This window comes from Panulirus ornatus, chromosome 34 (assembly GCF_036320965.1).
Source record: "Panulirus ornatus isolate Po-2019 chromosome 34, ASM3632096v1, whole genome shotgun sequence".
Taxonomy (NCBI): Eukaryota; Metazoa; Arthropoda; class Malacostraca; order Decapoda; family Palinuridae; genus Panulirus; species Panulirus ornatus.
The window spans coordinates 12,888,400-12,907,895 of NC_092257.1; the positions used below are offsets into that span (position 1 = coordinate 12,888,400).

At 47.4% G+C, this 19,496-nt stretch overlaps 1 protein-coding gene across 1 annotated transcript in view; it reads right to left on the reverse strand.

Annotated features, from left to right (window-relative positions):
* Positions 1–18,847, reverse strand: part of LOC139759864 (uncharacterized protein C05D11.1-like) — a 167,303-nt gene extending 148,456 nt beyond the window's left edge. The window contains exons 1-2 of the mRNA XM_071682381.1: positions 18,700–18,847; positions 14,162–14,279 (exon numbers count right to left, since the gene is read on the reverse strand). The gene's annotated coding sequence lies outside the window, so the exon portion shown is untranslated. The remainder of the gene's footprint in view (positions 1–14,161; positions 14,280–18,699) is intronic.
* Positions 18,848–19,496: the final 649 nt, after the last annotated feature.

A 19,496-nucleotide genomic window follows, 5' to 3' on the forward strand; every position in this document is an offset into this window, starting at 1 on the left:
AAGGGACTTGGAGAATGCAGGGAGATGTAACGTCTGCAAGGGGAGAGCAGGAAGGGGTATGATAGATCGTTGAACACACAGGGCAAGACTGTGTACGGCAGGCTATGGCAGAGCAAGGGGATGGGATGGGCAGTGCTTGGCAGGGATAGACCGTGTAAGGGGACATCGTGGGACAGAGGTGGATGGAGGATGATGAGAAATGACATACAGAGGAGTGGCAGGGTAACGTAGGGTAAGGCATAGCATGGCAGGGTAACTAAGGCATAACATGACAGGGTAGAAGAAAGAGCACAGTCAAGTCCCCGTAACACAAAACTAGTAATCAGAAGTGATAATCACAACTAGTAACCACAACTAGTAATTACAAGTAGTAATCACAACTATTAATCACAAATAGTAATTACAAATAGTAATTACAACCAGTAATCACGTGTGGTAATCACAAATTCGAGTCTGTGACGAAGCAAGATATCTTAAGGCAAGACAGTGCCTGCAAGATACTGCAAGACGAGGAGAAGCAGTCCAGGGTGGCAGGGATGGGCAAGGCGAGGGCAAGTAGGGCAAGGATGGGTGGGCAAGATGGGGGGGTAAGAGGAGGCAGGCAGGCAGGTAGGTAGGGCAGGGTACGACCCCTGCCAACCACCTGGCCTGGTTATCTCTCAGTGCTGCATACGAGAACAACTTAACCTGCTACTGACACCCACTCACACACCTTGAACGCTACCTCGCTATCAGACGACCTCACCTCCTTCTGTCTGTGATTACCATCTTTGATTACCATCTTTGATTACCATCTGTGGTAACCAATTATAATTACTACTTGTCTGTTACGGGAATAGGTACTTTTACACTCGTGTTGCCCCGTCTCTTAACCTTGTGTGTATATATATAAACAATGTCCCGTCTCTTAACATTGTGTATATATATAAACAATGTCAATTACTCTTATATGTATACACAGAACTACGCACTTCAGCATTGGAAATGTACTCATTTATGGACTAGCTCCAAAGGGAGGACGAACAGTTGAGAATGACTGTGGGGCGACTGCCGCACCCACGATTCGAATACGTGCGAGCAATGTCGTTTACGGTGGAAGTGATGCGTGTGCATGTGCACATACGACGAAGGTCCTCCACACTGTGCGCGCACAAGTCCGCGCTCATGACCTGTTCTTCATGGGAGATGTGATGCGGCCTGTCATGTCATGCTTATGACAAGAGCTACTCCGCCACTTACATGGTAAACATGCGTGGCCTCCGTTCTCTATGCTTCAACGTTTTCTTTACCCTTCATACAATGTCCACCGCCAGTGGAGGAGGAGGAGGAGGAAGGCAGCGGCTTCTGGAAACACGTCACATGATATCGTCATCCTTCATCCACATCAGAAACGGAAAAGAGAAAGAAATTCATCTCTGTAGTTGTCACACGATTTCAAGGTTCCTGGACGTTAGATAATCGCAATGGAGCGAAATCTTGAGCATAGAGAGAGGGAGAGAGAGGGAGGGAGAGGGGGCAGGGAGGAACGCCTGTACTGACAGCGAGGCAGACACACAAGATATATGCATTCCTCGGGTCAACAATTAGTTTCCTTGGGATATTAGCACACAAGAACGACACTTCGAGATAGCAGGTAGTCGTCTATATCTGCCGGGATCGGCATATACTTGGCCCCTCCGAAGCCAAAGTGGGAAACGGAGGAGGAGGAAGAGGAGGAGCCGAGTCTTCTGTTGTTGTTGCTGCTGCTGCATAGGGAGTGGATCTGCTTCCTTTCTGACGAGCTAAGTGGGTACTCTCTGTCCTGGCCAGCGGACGGGAGAGAGAGAGAGAGAGAGAGAGAGAGAGAGAGAGACTGCAGTACCATAGCGACTTGGCCATAGCGCCCTGGCCAAAGGCGAAGCTTGGAGGGCCAGCAAGATTGGCTCTTCGCTACCGCCAGTGGTCCTCAGATTTCGCAAACCTAGTACAACTGTTACCCATGTGGCAGCAGCTAGGGTCTGAATGCAGCTGCTGTCCCTAGTGATGGTGTAGGGCTGAGAGCAGCTGCAGTGTAATCACCTGAGGCAAATATCAGGTCATGGATTAGCTCGTAAACCTGTACTTGTTGAAAACATTTTTTTGATTATAAATGGATCTAATTCATTGATGTTGAGATTATTATGAAAAATCTATTTGATAATGCTAGACCCTGATATTTCTACAACCAAATGACAAAATACTGTTTACCGTGTGTTGTTCCAGTCTATACGGTAGCTATACGGTAGCTATACGGTAGCGTATTCAGGAAAAGAGCGCTTGATTCTTGTCCATCACGAACACTCTACTGATACTACTTGACTCTTTGATTCAAAGTTTTCCCATTTTCTCCCAAGTAAATTTTGTCGCAGTCTTTCCATGGTATCTGGTAGATACAACCATCTAAATCTTCAGCTCTTGGAACCATCTGATACTTCTGTATTACAGCACTTTCCAAGGACCGTCCCAGGTACTTAAGGAATTGAATATCAATATTGCATTCAAGACCAGCAACCCATAGAAATTTGGTCTCAAAAGTCTCATCTTAAGATTCATATGGATGTGTTTACTAAATACCATGCAACGAGTGCAGTAAGTCTATTTTTGTCTCTCCCTTTTCCTTGGCTCTTCCATTTCTGCCACATATATCCTCTTTGGTAACCTCTCCTCAATATATGTCTAAACCATATCATAACACCCTTATAAGCTCTCTTAACCACGATAACAATACTACAGTACTACTGATAACAATGATAAACAACACAGAGAGAAAAAGACCTATCTATCGCTAAAAAACAAACTACAGATATTAGGAAAATGACCTGTGTCCGGTAATGATAAAACATCTAGTTCAGAAAAGATATAGGAATGCACAAGGACATGTTAATGAGAAGACACGAATGTATATTTAGCCAGGTACCAGATGGTGTCGAGTTGGTCAGTTGCCTGGCAGGTGGCTACAGGTACCCACTCGCCCAGGTGGCATGCTTCTCTAACTCTGCTGATAGGGAGGGAGGGAACAAGTTGCCCCTCCCCACCTGAGCCCTTAACTCTCCCTCCCCCATCCATCCTGAACGTCCTTGGTCATCAACTACCCCTCTACCTCCCGCCACGGTCACAAACCCCACACCCTCCACTCCAACCTGAACATCTTACTAATTAATTAACTCCTACCGCCTCAATCTTGGTCATCAACTCCTCCCTCAACTTGAACGTCACCATCTCCACCGCTTGCTACCCGTGTCTTCGCTACATTGACTACCGCCTCCACCATCAACCCCACCACCACTACCACACCACAAACTGTCCCATGCTCTGTTTTCCCTCTCGTTCGGTCAAGATGGCCTTGTACTCATTTCTCTCAACATATATTCCGTCTATATCCAGCCCCGTCTGCTAACTCTCTCGCATGGTACTCTTAAGGACTATTACCCATGCACGCCCTCACCTTACGTAAATCCATACACACACTCCTGCATGCCAACACCCCTCTCTCTCTGACCCTCCTCCTCCTCCTCCTCTGCCTCTTCTTAGTCCTCTTTCCTCCTCCAGCCTACAGACGAGCAGGGTATTCCCTTCTCGGTCCCTTCTTCTCACACCCTCCTCACACGTACACTCTCTCTGCCTTTCCGTCCCACCAAAGAATTATTCTAGTCTTCTATGCAGGCTAACAGTGATGGCTGGTCTTGCATTCGTCCCGTCCCTCTGATATATTTCACTCCCATAATTCATGACGGAGCCTGAAAGTTCCCTCCTTTCTCATGATCAGACTGCGACCCTCATGCCTATCCAAGGTCTCAGTTCTCATGATGCTTCTCATGACACCATCCAAGGTCTTCTATCACCTTTCATGAGGATTCTCATGACGCATGTCACCTCATTGGTGTCTCGATGTCTCTTCTGTCACTCACCACTCGACCAACTTTCCTCCTCGACTAATTACGTCAAACGGAGCCTTCCACGGTCCTTCACAGTGTCCATCAATGCTTTCACTGCTGTATCCAGTAGAACAGAATGATCCAGATACAAAAGATATATCAGTTCTTCAATTCTTTCAATAATTATTTTCTTTTTCCCAGCTGATTTTTCAATTTAATCTGTAATCTACAGTCATGGCATTGCTATTCATTTAGCAAAAGCTGAATACAACCAAAGAGACAAAACGTAACCCTGTCTTACTTGAGCTTCAACCTTATTCATTCACTCGAGACTGATCCACCTGCCAGAGAGCACCTTCATACCAACTTGCTCCTTCGTAGCCTCACCATGTCTCTATCTCTGTACGTCTTACAGGTACTTCATCACAGTCTACCTGTTTTATTACCACATTTATCCTCGCCTCCTCCACTCCACTACCAGGATGGTGGGAGTGTGACAATACGAGGGTTTAAGCAACACCTCCAGTGGTGTTTCTGGTAACTTACTGGGTACGTAGGGTGAGGGATTGCATTCTGTACAGCGCCTCCACTAAGTCTTTCCTCAGTCTTAAACCCTTCCTACTGCGTGTCTCATCTGACGCTTCTCCCACGGGTTGCCCTGAACGCGTCAGACTGGCGATACTTACCTCCCAGTCCCTCAGTCAGTCTGTCCGTCTGTCCGTCAACAATCTGTTAATTTCCTCACCAAAGATTTACGGGATAATATTAGTTTATCTTCTGCTTTGTTGACAGTTTTTTTTCCCCTAGAATCCTGTGTGTGTGTGGGTGGTTCTTGATATATAACAGTCGAGTCACCTGGTGATTCCTGACCTCATCTGACCTGATGCTTGACCTTTGCCTGATCAATAACAATATGATACCTCGTTTCCGAGTCGTTCATTTTCCTCCTGACCTTTGGCTGGTCATCTCGTGACCTCTGATCAATCGTAAACCTTCTGGACTTCCAAAGATTTGACCCCCAACCCTCCGCTGATTTCCTGTAGCCCTCTTTGGTCAGTGACCTTAGTTTCTGACCTTCTGACCTCTAACGGATGACGCTATGATACATAACCAGTAATCTGTCGAACCTTTGGGGACCTCTAACTCCTGATCACCCAAGACCCCCCTGAACCACCTCGTTGGCACCTACGGAACGAATGGCCTCTCCCGAAGTCTCATTTGCAAACGATCTCGTTTAGGTTAACGCCAAGGCTTAAAAAAAAAGGGCTTTAAGGAAATCCGTGTTTTAAACTCTTCTCAGAAATGCCATTTTTCTTTTTATTCCACGCAATGGCAGCAGTTGTGGGGCATAGTTGGGTAAATAAAGAATCAGATACGTCAGAAAATGGTGTTGAAACCGTCGACCCCAACCCCACCCCCCTCCTCTCTCCTCCCCATGCCTGACTCCCTCCTCCCCCCCACCCGCCTCACGTATCCTCCTCGGTGGTTGTTACGGAAGTGACGCAACTGCGACGGCCACTGTGCAGGTCATGCGTCACTCGGTTGTGACGGAGGCTCTGGACAAGCGTTGGCCGTGCCCGGTGCAGCGTCACGGGCCGGCGTCAGTCATGTGTGTGTGTGTGTGTGTGTGTGTGTGTGTGTGTGTGTGTGTGTGTGTAGCGGTCCTTCGACGTCAGTCTGTTATTCTTGGTAGTGTCATCCGGCCAGGGTGACGTCCAGGCGATAATACACTCCCGTCCGTGTCGGGGGAGAGAGAGAGAGAAAGAGTCTCCCTCCCTCCCCCTTCTCTAACCTTTCCCCAGGTTTTGACGTCAGCCGATGCAAACGAGCCCACAGACGGCGTCAGCAGCAGCAGCGCCCTCCTCCCTCCTGCCCCCGATGATGCTCGTCACGTATATATCTCACCCTCAGCTCTCGTGTTGTGTCAGCCACCTAGCGCGCTGCGCTGTGACCGGTTTCCGTATGTGTGTGTGTGTGTGTGTGTGTGTGTGTGGGGGGGGATGAGGGAGGGAGAGAGGGAAGACTAGGAGGAGGAGGAGGAGGAGAAGGGGGCGCTCGGCAGCGGGCGGCATCCCAGCCCAAAAGGAGAAAGGTTGAGAAGTTCGCCTTTTGAGGCTGTTGTTGCGCGTCATGTGCTGATGGAATAAACACCCATTCACATAACTGTGGACTCACAATAGTGCGCAGAGATGGCGCTCTTCAACCTTCTTCCCCCCTCCTCCCTTCTCTCTTCCCCCCACCCCCCCCCCAACGCGACAATGATCTGACGAGGGAGGGTTGCGTTGTTGTACCCAAGCCTCCTCCTCTGACGTCATTCGAAGCACGTACGAGTGTTCTATATACGGATATCGGTAATAGATAATAATCCCAAGCATCGACTTGGTTTGATTTGATTTCAAAAAGCACGTCGTCCCCCTTCCCTCCCTCCCCCTCCCTCGCTTTCCATAGCCACTTCAACGCTTTGGGTAGATGGTTCTCATGTACTTTCCTCTGCTTCCAGTGAGGGAGGTCGATATATTTCCCCCCCCCCTTGGTGTGTGTGTGTGTGTGTGTGTGTGTGTGTGTCAAATCATAAAGGTAAGGGAGAGTAGCGAGGGATTATTAGATGATCTCCCTGTCCTCCTCTTCTTTCGTACCCCCCTGGTGACTGAGTGTGTGTGTGTGTGCGCGCGCGCGTGGATGCCTTTATTAATCACTTGGCCACCACCAGATAAGAGGCCAGAGTCAACAGTGGAGTGCGTCGTTACGGTGGAAACATGTCGTGTTGAGTGGGGGCGCGGGGGGTGTGTGTGGGAGGGTGGCGATGGTGGTGGGGCAGCTAAGGTCGCTGTGGTTGACGACAGAGGCGGCCTTGTTGAGGTCATCATCGGCTCGGCTCCAGTTGTGAAGGTCGGCCCTGCATGCGATGTTGGCTGTTGTCCTAACTCCTCTCTCTCTCTCTCTCTCTCTCTCTCTCTCTCTCGCGCGCGCGCGCGGGTGTGCGGGGAGGAAGGCGCTTAAGATGAACGCCACTCACACGTCTTCATCTACGAGAAACTCCAGATAGGTTTTACTGGTCTGTTAAAGCACGTATGCTACGCCTCCTCCTCCTCCTTCTAAGCCGGTTCAGGAGCGTCGCCAACCTCACAAGAGTGGACGAGGTCAAAATTACGAGGAGGAATCTTCCCTTCTGTGCCTCCTGCCTCTCTCTCTCTCTCTCTCTCTCTCTCTCTCTCTCTCTCTCTCTCTCTCTCTCTCCCTCCCGCCTTGCGAAGCCGACGGGTGCTTACTTCATGAGCCGAGGTCAATCACACTCGTGAAGATAACGCAAGAAATACGTGATTTACCGAGGCAGGTGTGGCGAGCCTGGACACCTTGTGCGGTCATTCAAGCACCCCGAAGGTACTAGTAAGTTGAATGCTATATATGACGAAGGCGCAGTAGAAGAACTGATGACGATGACTGTTTAACAAAACAAGAAAACAAAGACATGTCCTTAAGACATGTAAATAAGAAATCAAGTGATTTAAAGCTGTTTACTTCTGCCCCTCTTTTACCATGATGCTGTTGACGGTACGACCTTCGAGCACGACCCTTGGGTAATGATGGTTGAGCGTTTTGACCTGACCTTTAAGGTTCAGGTCCATACGCCTGGCCATCATGACGTTACACGTTATCCCGTCGTGACGCAGCGCCCAAGAGTCGTCCTGTTGAGCTCAAGGGTTGTACCGTCGTGCTCAAGGGTCGTATCTTCGTGCTCAAGGGTCGTACCGACGTGCTCTAGGGTCGCACCGTCACGCTCAAGGGTTGTACCGTCGTGCTCAAGGGTCGTACCTTCGTGATCAAGGGTCGTACCGTTATGCTCAAGGGTCGCACCGTCGTGTTCAAGGGTCGTACCATCGTGCTCAAGGGTCGTGCCGCCCTTAACAAAGTGTGGGGGGCGGGGGGGGGGAGAGGGAGGTTGTGGAGGGAAAGTGGAGGGTCAACTAAAGTTCGTGTATAAAAAAATTCCGAGAATCCCAGAGAGCCCTGGCATCTTCATCCCAGTGTTTACATCTAGAGGACAGCACTCGAGATTCCTAGCTATGATTCACGTCTTGGTCATTCTCGAGCACCAGGGGGGGTGTTACAGCTTGAACCCCACCATGTGTGTGCGTGCGTGTGTGTGTGTGTGTGTGTGTGTGTGTGTGTGTGTGTGTGTGTGTGTGTGTGTGTGTGTGTGTATTGCTTCTTGTGGGGTGTAGGGTTAGTCTTTTGCATAAGTGTACACAGGTTTTGGGCTTCCCACGTAGGACATGTTAGCAAGAGGACCTTACAGTCTCCATGTTGACTTCTGAATTAGAGAGAGAGAGAGAGAGAGAGAGAGAGAGAGAGAGAGAGAGAGAGAGAGAGAGAGAGAGAGAGAGAGAGAGACTTTCTATAAGGGCAAAATGGGTGTGTTTAATGGTACAGTAGTCCCAACGGTGATGTATGGATCTGAGGCCCGATCCTCTAGTAGATAGGAACGCACGAAAGAGGCTGAATGTCTTCGAAAAAAAAAAACTTTGGAGGACAGTATGTGGTGTGTGGAGAGTTTGGTCGAGTAAGGAGATAACAGGGTAAAAGGTGATGTGTGGTAATAAGAGGACTATGGTTAAAAGAGCTGAAGGAGTTTGGACATTTAGGGAGAATGAGTGAGCAGGGGTTAACGAAGAGTGCATAAGATTCAGAAGTCGAGGGAATGAAAGGTGGAGGAGACTGAGCTGGAGCCGTAAGGATGGATTATAAATGGTTTTAATGCTCGGGGTCTAAACATGCAGGAAGGTGCAAGGCGTGAACGGGTTGGGGAGAAACGGAGCAATATGGTATACAGGGAGCGACGTTCTGTCAACATACCGAATTAGGGCATACGAGGCGGTCAGGGGAAACCACTGAAACGGTTTGTGGGGCTTGAGGAGGCTGTGGTTTTGTTTCTCTGAAAGAGACAGCTAAAGAATAGATGTTGGCGAGTGAGACTATATTTTCGTCCGTTCCTGGCGCTACCTCGCCATATAGATCGAAATTCTTTTTGATTTTTCAGTCACACATTGTTGAATGCGTTTACGTATGTTTGATGCTGGTCTTACTGGCTGTCAAGGAGTAGTGGTCGTGAATTTAGGATCTGAACCATCTTGTAACATGCAGTATAGCAACATTTGTCTTCTCAATTTAGGGTCGTCATTACGAGACTGACAACAAGAGAGAGAGAGAAGGAGAAAAAAGAAAGAGTACGATAATCATAACAAATGTACGACAGTCACACACACACACACACACACACACACACACACACACACACACACACACACATGTATCACACAGAGACGCTCGATTACCTGCCAGTGTATAATGATCACCTGAAAATACCATAACTAAAAGTAACTGGTTGTAGTAGGCTGAAAAAAAAAATAATTTATATCGACTGCACAAAAGATCCCGGGCGATACATCATACGTAGGAGACACTAATGTTTAAGACCATACGAAGTAAATATATGCATTCAAGAATACGCACTCTTGCCAAAAAACCTTTAGTGAAGTTGCAACTCCGTGTGCATACTGTAGTTCATCTATCATTTAGAAATAGCACGTTTGAAATTCATATTCCAGTCTCTGCTCTTATCACAGGAGACCTGCAGAGCTGTACCAAGTGGTACATCACAGAGGGAGCATTAATAAACAGAGGACAGGTTACACGTCATTAGCAAGGCATAAGGAAGCGAGCCCAAAGTAGCATCGGGCGTCGGTCGGCCAGGAGGGATCCTGGATGTAAAGATAAATACAAACAGGTTCCTCAAGCCTGATCCTCTAACCCGCCCTGAGGAACAGAAAGGCAGGCAGGCAGGCAGGCAATCCTACACTCCCCTCCCTCGTTCTTGTCCCTCCCTACGCCAGACTATCGGCCGATGTCTTACCTAAGGATCCCATGCATAGGCGATGCGCTACTGCACAACAGGGCAAAATCTAATCTGCCTGCTATATTTAGCCCCCGTGTGGGGTCGAGGGAGGCGGGAGTGAATACCAAAAGAGTGGCGGAGCTTTGCAATATCTAGTGGCAACCTTTTATGATGTGGGCAACAGGATCGGGGGCAACAGAAACGTAAGCGACGAGGCGGAGGAGATGACATAGTTACAGTTGTTTCTCGTTGCTCTTTTCTCTCTTCCTTTTTTTTGTTGTTGTTTATCTTGTGATTTACGTCGATGAAATGAGAAAAATCTGGACTTTTCGTAAGCAGGGGCCCTTCCCCAACACACCTCAAGACTCGGGCAATATCATGAAAAATATTTGCATTTTTCTTCTCATTATGAAAAGGAAATTCGATTTTTTTTTTTTTCGGGGACGATCGGAACTTATGGGACATCTCTCAAGGGGCTTGAGGATAGGTGGGACTCCGATAATCCTGGGGAGTTCAAGACGAGGTAGGGCTTTCTCGAAGGACAACGAAGGTTGTTGATGTGTGGCACATATCCAGGGGTATTTATCAAGGGACTTCTCCCAGATCCGTAGACACAGGCGAGAGTATAAACCAATTCCAACATCTGCAGTATGACGATTTCCAGGAAATATCTAATGATAACTTGTCTATGTTTACCTACACATCCATCAGTTTGTTTCCCACGAACCTCAACAGTTCGTTTCAGGGACAAAGATTCTTCCTCAGACCTCAGACTTGACGGAGAAGTCTCCATCTTAACTACCCTGTCTCCATCTATGTTCAGTAGGAGCTTCGGATACTACTACTGTCTTCGACATGATATCCTCGTCGTAGACCATCAGGTCTTCTGTTATCTGACTTTCCATATTCTGTCCTCCGGCAGATATCATCGCCATAGACCATTAGGTCTTCCGTTATCTGTCTTTATTGTACTTACGTTGCGGAATTTTCCAGCAGATAACCTCACCACAGACTATCAGGTCTCCTGTTTTCTGACCTTCCAATGTGCTGTCCACTCCAGCAGATAGACTTATCGAAGACCCTGTAAACTGATGCATGTCTTCCTCACTCATTACTTCCACCAAGACATTGACAACACCCACAGACATGTTGAGGTAAGGCGTCCGGAACCATCTTCCACAGCCTCCATCCGTGTTAGCTGGTTGTCAGCTGAGGTGTGGCTGTCGCTACGGAGCAAGGAAGCAACGGAGGACAGCGCTGGAAGGGAACTTTCTCTCTCCCTCAAAGGCGCCTTATGTCTCTCTACTCCCACGCGGAGCACAGCCTCAGGACGGCATCGCCAGCAATGAGGCTGCCCCACAGAAGGGAATCCTACAGGAGGAATGTAAGGTGAAGGAAGACACATGTTATTAGGAAGATACGTAAGGAAGACACGACCAGGCGGGCAGTCGCCAGGGGCTTCTGTGACGACGACGCCTCCACCCTTCCCTCCCTCCACCCCCTTGAAAGACGAACTTATCCCCCCCTCCTCCTCCTCTCCCCCCCCTCCCCTACGCTGACTGACACTCCCCCCCTCCCCACCCTCTCCCCCTGGAGGGACCTTACACCCAGGAAAGGGAAGGTCCAGTTTCAGGGTCGGGCCGCGCGTGTTTCGACCCTCGCGTGCTAGGGTGTGGGGGTGTTGGGGGTGGTGGGGGTGTGGGGTGTGGGGGTGGTGGGGGTGTGGGGTGGTGGGGGTGGTGGGGGTGTGGGGTGGTGGGGGTGCGGGGTGTGGGGTGGTGGGGATGTGGGGATGTGGTGTGGGGTGTGGGGGTGCTTGATCGACGTGGTATGAATAAAAAAAAAAGAAAGTAGTTCCCTTTGTAGAGCGTTGGAGAATGTCGGGCGTTGATCAGGAATGTCGGGTTAATCACCTCTTAGTCACTCTCTCCTCTTGGTTGATCATCTGTCAGTCACACCTCTCGATTGATCGTCTCCGTTGATCACCTCTTGGTTAATAGCATCTTGGTTTATCATTTCGCGGTTGATTACCTCTTGGTATTTCATCTTTTGGTTGATCACCTCTTGGTGAATTACTTCATTAATCATCTCTCGGTTGATCACCTCTTGGTTGATCACCTCTTGGTTGATCATCTCTTCCGTCCCTAACAACTTGGCCAAATCAGAAATTGTTCAAACAACATAATGGTCACTCGCCTCTTGCTTAATCATCAGTTGGTCATTGACCCTTTGGATGAGCAACGCCATGGCCGCACATGTCTCTGTTAATCAGCTCATGATCACTTGCCACTCAGCGATTGGTGCATAAACCCCATGGTTAGTCATCTGTCGGTTAATCATCATGATTCGATTCCTTTATAATGAATAGTTACATACCATTCTGAGCTGATTACTCGTTTAGCCTTTGACCCCTTGTTTAATTTTCTCGTGGTCAACCAGACGTTGATTAATCATCCTATGGTTATTGATCTTGAGGCATGAAGTCGTCACTGGTCCTTGTTTTAATCCTCAATTACCTTATCTGTAATCCGGTTGATCATTCCTCGGTAACTCGAGTCTTGATTACTCATTAGTCAATGATATCCTTACAAAGTGATCGATGATCAACTGCCAATTAGCTGATTCCACCTCCTTAGTTACCCATACTCATCATTTCCTCACCGTCATACTTATTCAACACTTGACAACTGAATACCCTGATTAAGGTCCTCATTAACGCTATATATATATATATATATATATATATATATATATATATATATATATATATATAGATAGATAGATAGATAGATAGGTATATTCTACCCTGAGCCAGGTACCCAATCTATCGACCGATCCCTTAGGAAGGATGAACAGTTGGTATGACTGTGGACCGACTGCCTCAACCAGGACTCCAGCCTATGCACTCGACCTCGGGGGGGCCCTGTGAATGCGTCACGGTCAGCAACGATTAATTATGTGTTTCTTGATCAACCGCCTCTTGATCAATCATCATTCTGGTAATACAGTCTATAATTAGATCATTTTCTCCACCACCATATTGATGTATGCTCCAGTGAGCAGCGTCTGGCTCCGTTATTTTTAGGAATCTATGAGGCACTTGGCACTTGAGTGGATATGGACCACTTGGCACTTGAGTGGATGTGGGGCACTTAGCCCTTGGGTGGACGTGGGCCACTAGGCAGTTGAATGGATGTGGGCCACTTGGCACTTGGGTGGATGTGGGCCACTTGGCAGTTGAATGGATGTGGGCCACTTGGCACGTGAGTGGATGTGGGCCACTTATCACTTGAGTGGATATCTAAAGTACCATAGAGTTGAAGATGATGAGTGGGTACATATAATGCTAGACTTACTGAGCAGTGAGAACAAGTGTGATATATGTAATATGGAAAGACTTACATACATACATACATGGTAGGAAAGAAGTAGTGTTTACATACGAGGAGATACATGCCCAAAGGCATGGGCAGAGAGGCGTTCGAGCTAGGTTAGGTCAAGTGTTATGCGAGGCAGAGAGAAACGATATCTGCTTAGGCCAAAAAGGTGATACTCGAGAGCCACTGAAGTGCTGGCTTACCGAGCGGCAGCCGTCGCTAACCCTTCTCACATACGTAAGCGGGTCGCACCGGTGATATACGTACTGCCTGAGAGAGAGAGAGAGAGAGAGAGAGAGAGAGAGAGAGAGAGAGAGAGTGTTTGGGCCTGAGCAGAGATGTGTGGTCGCCATGCTGAATGTTTATGATTGTTTCATAGTGTGGATTTACGAACACTTCCTTCACAGTGTGGATTTACGAACACTTCCTTCACAGTTTATAGGTTAATTATATCGGCCATATTCAAGTCTTTTCGCTATGATCATTTAACAGAAAGAAAAAGAAAAAAATAGCAAAACTCAAATAATTTCCGGTATGCAAATTAGTATCTAACTTCAATGATCATATGGTGAACATTTCCTCTTGAATATTGAGTTCACAACCCACGAGATATGCAAATTCTTCTGAGGTTCTAGTGTGTGTGTGTGTGTGTGTGTGTGTGTGTGTGTGTGTGTGTGTGTGGAGGTGAAACAGTGTCTCACACTCCGGCAAACTGCCATTAACCTTTGACCCTTGGAACGACGTGAGAATCGCAATTCCCAACGAGACAAGAGTCGGTCCTAAGTCTCACGCCAGCCTGACCTTTGGGGTCAAGAAGAAATATTCGCAAAAAAGAAAAAGAAAAAAAAGAAGAAAGGTATGTCGTTTCCCACTCCATCTGTGTAGCGAGGGAGAAGGGATAAGCGCCCTAAATATACAGGGAGGAGATGGAGGCCATGGCCTCCCTTAAAAGGGAGCTACAGACAAATATATAGATAAACCACTAGTTTTGCCCATACCTGTGATATCATGGGTCACTCTCGTCCACCAGTGCCATGGGTGTAGGTAGTGGCTTCACTGCTGATGATGACCTGGCAATAGGCTTCACTGCTGGAGGGTTGAGCTAACGACGGGTTCCTGCAGTAACAGTGAACTAGATAACCTTGGACACTTACATGATCGAATGACTCAATTCTCTAAGAGTAACTACAAGAATTGTGTGTGTGTGTGTGTGTGTGTGTGTGTGTGTGTGTTTCTAGGCTTCTTCACCTGGATGAGGTTACACCGTGTGTGAAAAGTCTTCTTTGGCGAGGCTGTGTCTTTGGGAGTACAGTCTCGTCAAAGAATCTCTCACTCCAAAGGCGTCTACATTTTCCTGCTACTGGAAGGAGCGCAACCTAAGGCTGCAGAAGCATGTAGACAAAAATCTTGGTTTAACACCATATCTCTTTCACAGAAATTGGTCTCTGGGTTAATTATAAGTAAAAAGGATGGAAATATATGTGTATATCCCTCAAAATTACCATTTCATATCACAATGAATAACTCATTTAAATATGTTTATCATGTCACCTCAAAAGATACATAGTTCATGTCAATAAACATTAAAGTCTGTATTACTGTCATATCAAAACCAGATTCATCACACAGTTGGTAAATGTATCTTAATACATTATGATTCATCTACACAACATTGTAAATTTCTCTTTTTTAATTAAGACAACTTCTCTGCCAGACGCACGACCAAACGCCCGTCCTCCCTGCCAGACGCATGATCAACCGTCCTGTTTTCCTGCCAGACGCATGATCAATTGCCCAATTTTCCTGCCAAACGCATGATCAATCATCCGGTCTTCCTGCCAGACGCATGATCATTCGTCCTACTTTCCTGCCAGACGCAAGATCAATCATCCCGTCTTCCTGCCAGACGCACGATCAATCGTCCTACTTTCCTGCCAGACGCATGATCAATCGTCCGACCTTCTTGACAGACGCATGATCAAGCCGGCCCCTCACCCGACATTCCTTGCCAGACACACGATCGACGCCCAACGGTGACGTTAGTTTCCCCTGCCGCTCCTTGTAATTTGCAATTAATATCACAAGGGTAGTCATTTGGCTGGCGCGTCAGGCAGCGAAGGAGGGCGACGCTTGCAAGCGTGTCTGTTATTCACACTTCGCCCTCCTAGTCTGGACTATTTTGGCTGTGTTACTAGCCAACTTGGCTGTGTTCCGAGCTATCTTGGTTCGTAATCCTGTTGGGTTAATAGCCGGAGAACAGCTCATTAAACATAACCTTCCAATTGCCTGCGATAATGTAACGATACAATTTCTACAATGGTATATTATCGTACTGGCGACGCCATGGACTCTACGGAACTATCATACCGACATGTGGTTTATTGACGTACCGGTCAATCTACTCGCAGCTTGAGGAAGTTACTCACTGAGAGAATTACCCATTGTTAGACCGTCTTAATGACGGGCGCATTACCTCACAGACTTCCTGAATGAAGTACTAGCTCCTTAATTTCCTCGTGGCTAATTGCCTCATTGATCAATTGACTAGCAGGATAATCATCGTATTGCTCAAGGGTCGTATTGTCGCTCTCCAGAATCGTATCTGTTATACTCAAGGGTCGTACCGTTATGCTCATGGGTCACGTACCGCCGTGCACAAGGGTCGTAGTATCCTCCTCACGGGTCGTTACACTCGTTACCACCCAAAATGTTACCGTCGACCCACACTACAGAGGCTGTTAGCCATATGGTCCCTGGTAAACACAAAATCATCGCTTAACCCTCTCTCTCTCTCTCTCTCTCTCTCTCTCTCTCTCTCTCTCTCTCTCTCTCTCTCTCTCTCTCTCTCTCTCTCTCTCTCTCCCTCACTCTCTCTCTCTCTCTCTCCTCGATAATCTCACCATCATAAACCTCAGCCATTGTCACATGTCTTCCCCTATCAGAGAAAAATAAACCCCGAAGAGAAAGTCAACCATCATTTTTTTTTAACATATACGAAGCAAAAGGCAAGTAGTGGCCATGTCCCACGCAACACGTTTTAAGAATATGGTTTGTAGTGGGACAAATCATGAGTTGAAGATGATATAACACTGGTATACATCCACACGTTGCCTCCTGACGTGCCAGTCCACAACCCTTCCTCAGCTGGCTGCTGCAGCATTCACAGTCTATCCTCCCCTTGGCCGTCAAGACACCCTTCCCTCCCTTTGGCTATGATGCAACACTCCTTCCAGGCTTAGCAAACCTGGCGCGTTCCATGTCGGACACATCTCTGGTCAGTACGAGGAATAGAAAAAGAGTACTAATCCTTCATAAGCAGTCGAGAACTACATCATCGAAGATCAATATCCAGTCGTCACTTACATCATCCAGCCAGCTATGTGCATCATAAACACCCACATCATTCTTCCAGGTTATGGAACGTAGCCTTGGCTCCTGGAGACACCCGCTTCCCTCTTCCAGGTAGATCTTGGGTTCGGGAGACACCCATTTCCTTCTTCCAGGCTGTGGAACGTAGACTTCTTCTCTGTAGATAACCTTCCTTTTCTGGGCTATGGAACATCGTCTTGGCCTCCTCTGGAAACACTAGTTTCTTCCAGGTTATGGAACGTTTTCATGGCCTTCCGAGACATGCACTCCCTTGTTCCAGGCCATGAAACGTAGCTAGGTCCTCTGGAGACACCCGCTTCCCTCATCCAGGTTATGGAACGTAACCTTGGCCTCTGGAAGTCAGATGGGACCCCTGATAACATATCCTTGACCGTGACCTTCTTAACACCCCTCCAACATAAGCAAGGATTAGGAGAACCTGAAGATGAGTCTCATGTTCTCCCAGGCTGAGGAACCGTTTCGCAAAGCTGTGAACTCTCTTAACTCCTTCTTGAAGCCAGTATCTGGCTGGGCTGGAGGACGACCAAGAGGATGGATCTCAGACAACTGCCAGGGTGTTGACCCTTACCTAAGTCTCAACCAGACCGCTTGGCAACAAGCTCAAGAAACGATTTTGTCGATACATTAAGACACTTATACTTCCACATACATACATACATACATACATATATACATACATACATTCATACATACACACAAGTACGGAAGATAAAGAATTTGAAATGATAAAGTGGTATTAAAAGTACTGAAGTATCAGAAAGTAACATAAGGAAAGTAGTTGACCGACTCAGCGAGAACTCGTAAACTGTACTGGATTTCATTCCAGCCAATTTGTTCTTCCTTAAAAGAACAGAAGATCACAGTTGGACAAACGATGATGCCGCTGGTTACATAGTAATACGTAAATGACTACAGCTTAGTCAGCATTTACAGAATGGCCTTTATCACCAGTACAGGATACATAATCCTTAACTGTAACAATTAAGATCTGTAACCTCGATGTCACACAAAATCAAGTATTCAAATGGTGTGATTAAAAAGACATGAAAACATATTGGAATACCTGACTAAGGAACACACGATAAATCTCAGAGGACTTAGAGAAACTGAAATAGTGCAAAAAGAAGAGAGAAAAGATATACAATAATTCATACACGGATACATTAAGTAAAGAGAATCAAAAAGCACATCTTGGGATCAAACGCTTCACAAACTACTGAACACAAACCCTCCACTGTTTTGGCCAACGAGATAAAGAGATACCATGGCAGATAACACTGAAACCATTCAAAACAAATCTCAACATATGGTATAGAGCAGTTGATCGTGAGCGCAGGAGAGACTTGTATAAGCGTGACCGGGAAAACAGCAGTTTTAAGAAACGAGTCTAATACTAGGCGGTCAGCACTACACACTATCCAACCCCACAACCAAACCTGATCGTGGGTATTCGTGAGTGAGGCAAGGGAGGGAGGGAGCGAGCGCCCACCATGAACGCTGGGTATGCGTCTCATTGACCTTCCTGCCTGCCGCTCTAACAATGGACATAGGCCTAGTGACTGGGTCGTCCACAATAGCCCTACGTCCATTCTACATATCTAGTAAAGAGGAGGATCAATATGTGTCCGGCTACAGTTGCATTGGAAGGGGCGGTGAGGCGGGCGTACAACTGGCAAATGTAGTCAAGGTCGTGGCTCTCCTGCCATTGTTATAGGCCTCTTCGTCTGTGTCTCTCTCTCTCCACTCCCTCAGCAACTGCTTCCTATTCCCACCCAACCCCCCTCCAAGGTCATAGGCCACCCCCTTCCCTACCTCCCTCTCCACCTTCCTCCCCCCCTCCCCCCCTGATCACGTAGGCCTACACGGAAAAGGAGAAAGACCAGCCTAGACGCCAGGTTGAGTCACAGGAGTCCAGATGTTTGGAATACCTCTTGTCCTTATGGGTGAGCTGTTCTGGTGTGTGTGTGTGTGTGTGTGTGTGTGTGTGTGTGTGTGGTGGAGATGTAGTGAGTCATGTGTCGTGGAGGCTTGGTATGTTTCGTTGAGGAGTAGCGTGTCACATGTAGTGCATGATGTGTATCTGAGGTGTAACACGTCAAGTGTAGTCTCGTCTACAAGTCCTATAAATAACATGTGATGTCCTTACCTTCGTGTGTGTGTGTCTCTCTCCCCAGCAGCAGGTGTGTGGTGGAGTGACGTGCCCGCTACACTGTGGTGTGGGCCAGGTAGAGACAGGGCGACGTCCGTTGCATTCCGTTTGGCTTGTTGATAAACACCCGGGACCACACTGATCAGAAACAATCGTTCGCTGGGACGAGCAAGTCAGAACGACTGGTCGTGCAGCTGTACTCAGTCATGTGTCGTGCAGGTGTATGGTACAGGATGTGTCATGTGTGTAGTACAGGTGTATGGTGGCTTATCTATCGTGTGCCTTGTAGGTCTACCGTGTTAGACCTGTGATGTGTAATTGTTAACGACCTTGTTCCCTCCATCACAAATCGCTCCTCTACCTTACTGATGCGTCCAATAGATGGCTCTGGCATGCACTAGTGTCCAACGTAATTACCCTCTGCTCTCATCATGTCATTGTTTCAAAAGACCTTCACAAGAATCTTAATTAGCAACGTGTTAATGATCTATCTTATGGGTAAATTTCCTGTTATTTTATTGAGGTGTTATGGCCGTAAACAAGAGCCTCGTTTCACGTCTGATCGAAGCAGTGCTTCGATAATGAGAATCACAGTGTTCGGTACAGCTTCGACATGGAGTCGCAACCGTACCGAACCCGTCAAGTTTGACACAGTTATGGTCAGCTGGCTCGTGCGTGTGTGTGTGTGTGTGTGTGTGTGTGTGCTCTGAGAAGGAATATATTAAACACCTGAACATAACCCTCAGTTTTCTCGAGATAGACATCTTTCTTCATATTTATATCTAATATTGATA